Here is a 4,089-nt window from a genome sequence, read left to right as displayed (position 1 = left end):
ATCTCGTACTCCCGAGAGCACGAACTTCTTAGCAGAAACAGTTTCCGAAAGCGAAGCTGGAAGCAACAGGAGTTCGACTCAGACCTGTTTGAGTTAGTCTGGAGTGCATCAAAAGCATCAGGTGACGACGCCGCCCACTTGGTATCGACTGTGCGAAAGGAACTGGTCGCAGCATGTGATGCAACAATGCGTAGAACACCACATCACAATAAGCGGCGGTAGAACAACAATATAAAGCTCGTTTACTAGCTAAAGGCTGTAGTCCACAGTATGGCATCAACTATTTCTCCTGTAATCAGATATGTTAGTATACGTATGATAATCGAATTGACAGTAGCGCATAAACTACATCTACACCAAATGGACGTGTGATCAGCATATCCGAACAGCGATTTACATGACGAAGTTTATATGTGGCAGCCAGAACATTTCATGTATTGAAAGTATCCAAATCGTTTGTAGAAATTGAATAAATCTTTGTACGGTCTAAAACAAAGCGTCCGTGAGTGGAACGCTAAATTAGATACTAGTTTTCAATAAATGGGATCTAAGCAAAGTCCCAGTGAGCCGCGCATTTATACCAAGAGAACTCATTCAGATAAAAGCTAAGATAGCAGGAAAATTTGATGTAATCGATGGTGGAGCATGTAAAGCACGAAATAGGAGTAAGACATGTGCTACGATATTTGAAGAAGACAGAAAATTATAAATTACAGTACCGCATAACTGGCAAAACTATTGAGAGGTTTGCAGACACAGACTAGGGAAGTGACCCTAGTGATAGAAAATCGTATTCAGGCCATGCTTTTGTAGCAGCTGGTGGCGTATTCTCTTGGCAATTGAAGACGCAGAGCGTTGTAGCCTTAAGCAGTACAGAGGCCGAATATATTGCGTTATCTGCAGCAGCGAAAGAGGCATCAGATATTGAAAGGCTTCTTAAAGAAATGGGTTTCGAGCAGAGTGGTTCAATGATGTTAAACAACGACAATCTAAGTTCACAAAGCCTGGTGAGAAATTAAACCTATTATACAAGGAGTAAGCATATCAACATCAAGTATTACATTTCAACTTGTAATATAATGTCAGATGTGTTAACTAAGAACTTACAAAAGTTAAAGCATGTAAAGTTTTCAAAAGAGATGGATATACATATATTAACTAACTGATGTAAAGTGTTGACAAGGAGTGTTGGAGTGTTGGAAATAAAGTTTGAATTCTTTTATATGGCAACACTTTCCATCATTATTCTCTATTCTCTTCCTCATTCGTTATTAAATTATAGCTTGTAAGACATGACATGTGAATATATGTAGCAGGCTTGTCAATATCAGTCACTCACTCCATTTTCAACATCCAGGTTATTAAGTTGGAATAAAAACTCTGCTAAAGAATTTAAACATTAAACAATTTACGATGCTTAAAATTTTTCTTCGAATGGCGATTAAATGGCGGCAGTTATTAACGGATGCTTTTTCAATATGCCCATCTCATTCTTACACATTCAAAAATTTCGTATGATAAATGTTGCTACTCTTACGATGGCCTGTTTTATATCACAAGCTAATAGCTAAATCATGGACAAATAAAACGCACTTAGCCACATATTCGCTTAAAAATGAATTAGGTTGGTAATGCGGGCAAGAACAATCAGCTGATATACAATTTAGTTTGAAATTTCAAATTTGTAAACGGAATATTAATATACTTTACAAATATATATATTTTAGTTATTTGAGGTCTATACGGATAATACAAAAAACTGAAAACAGGTTTACATATTTGTCTTAATTTTAACTCAATACTCATCCCAAAGAAATATGTAATTTTGGTTTGTTACTTTCATCTAAGCTAATAGCATAAATTTATGGTCAAATAAAACACACCTAATTAAGTTTTTCATTACAATACAAAAAGTTACATATGGATATGTATTATTATAAGATATAAAAATAATAAGTTTTATTTTGGGTTGAATTACGTGCCATAAGAATTTAAAGTATATTTTTTGTTTTATTTGACCAGCAAATTAAGCTATTAGCTTATTTTGTATGGAAGACTTATCCAACATAATTACGTTGTCTCGTCATGAGCTTTCATAGCTTTCATATTGGACTAGAGGTATTGTCAGTTAAAATGCTGGGAAGAATTTCGTATAAATATATGGTTATAGCCGCTGGAAGCTTATAGTTTTCGAGATATTCGCGTTTAAAGTTGAAAATTTGCAATATTTTAATTACATATTTTCGATATATAAAATTAATTTTGCACTTATATTTTGTACTTTTATATCCACTAGCACTTCACTAATTCATTTGTACACATTTATTTTATGTAATATAGTGCAAAAATAGCTTTTAATATACATTTAAATTATTGTTGAATTTTGATTATTTAAGAATAACGAATGAATTACAAAATGTCAAATAATCAGTGTTACCTTATCGACATCATTTGTAAAATAACTAAATGAAATAAAGTGAACAGATTATACCCCAAATACGACAATCAACAACCTATAAAAAAAAATAACCCTGATCGGTCGAACACCGGGGTGTATCAGATTTTTTTCGCGTAGAACTCCTTTTTGCGTGGGCTGCCTTCGGCTGCTCGTCAAAAAAAAATAACCCTGGTCGGTCCAACACTGGGATGTATTAGATTTTTTCACGTAAAACTCCTTTTTGCGTGGGAGGCCTTTGGCCACGCTTCAAAAAATAAAATAACTCTGGTCGGTCCAACACCGGGGTGTGATTTTGCGGACACCATTGAATTTCATAATTTTGAAGATGAGGATTTCAAATCTCATTTTCGTTTAAGTCGCACCACTTTAGGTTACTTCATAGGTTTGCTTGTTTTTGTTATGAGACTTTTCTGTATGAGTATTTTTTGCAGGAAGATATGAAGAAAGTGAACGAACCCGTTTTGCTGCGAAGTCCGGAAAAGCCAAAATTCCTGCTAAAACAATGATGTACCATACAAGTAATACATTTACCTACAGACAACTAGCCGTATTGTTTGGTGTAACGAAGTCCACAGCATGGGCGATTGTTCGTCGGGTGGGTTATCTCAATAAGCCATGAGTTCGTTAAGTGGCCAACTGGAGATGCGTTGGAAGAAACAACTCGCACGTTTTTACAAAAGAAACAAATAACAGGTGTTATTGGTGCTATTGATTGTACCCACATAACAATTTATACACCAATAAAATACAAACAAATATATTTTGATCGTAAACGTAATTATAGTGTTGTTATACAGGCCATTGTCGATGCTGATAAAAAATTTATGAATAATTATTGTGGTGAACCCGGATCATATCATGACTCTAGATTGCTAACAGGGCAGCATTTTATAGAAAAGCGAAAGGTAATATGGACAGTCTATTTCAAAATTCTACTTTTATTCTCGGTGACTCGGCATTAGGGTGGGTCGATTCCGGACTTTTTTCGATACGGGATTTCTAATAGCGCGGAAAAGTTGCCTTAGTACTTCCTGATTCCAATGCAACTTTTTGTTTTGTGATCGGATTGCATCTTCAACCCCAACTTCGACCTTGAAATTTCAGAAATTCGCCTAAAATCGTGAAATTGTCTACCTAGCGCCTGAAATACGCAKCTCATGGCAAAATGTATAAAACAAAAGTTATTTGTCACATCATTTGCTATCGAAATGGTGATCATGGCCGTAGGAAGAACCGTTTTCGACATACGAGCGAAAATGCGGCGCGCCACAGCGAAAGGTGAAAATTGTTGCAGCCCTCAGCTAACCTGTATTGGTCACCTAGAATCCACCGCGTGGAGTTGGCTGCTCTTCGGGCTCCTCCCAAGCTCAACCCAACCAACCAACCATATGTCAGGCTTGTTTTAGTCTGAATCTGTGTCAAATTTATTGATAAAAATAGATTTTGTACTAAACTTTGGCACTTGTTGCCTAGATTTCAGTGTAGAGCGTATAAAACGATCACGAGGTTGGGGGCCAATAACTTTAGAAGATGCTTCTGTCACCAGTTTGACGGTTCTCTCGACTGCCACGGTGTGAGAGGGGAATTCTTTTAATTTTCCTACCTCTGCAGTGTCACCCGACAGCCCTTTT

The 4,089-nt window shown here is 36.2% G+C and overlaps 1 pseudogene; it reads left to right on the top strand.

Annotated features, from left to right (window-relative positions):
* Positions 1–3,421, top strand: part of LOC108967090 — a 5,266-nt pseudogene extending 1,845 nt beyond the window's left edge.
* Positions 3,422–4,089: the final 668 nt, after the last annotated feature.

This window comes from Bactrocera latifrons, unplaced genomic scaffold, assembly GCF_001853355.1.
Source record: "Bactrocera latifrons isolate USDA-ARS-PBARC rearing strain unplaced genomic scaffold, ASM185335v1 scaffold_1756, whole genome shotgun sequence".
In the NCBI taxonomy this organism is placed as follows: Eukaryota; Metazoa; Arthropoda; class Insecta; order Diptera; family Tephritidae; genus Bactrocera; species Bactrocera latifrons.
The sequence above is the reverse complement of the archived record's forward strand: the minus strand, read 5'-3'. Positions and strand labels throughout refer to the sequence as shown.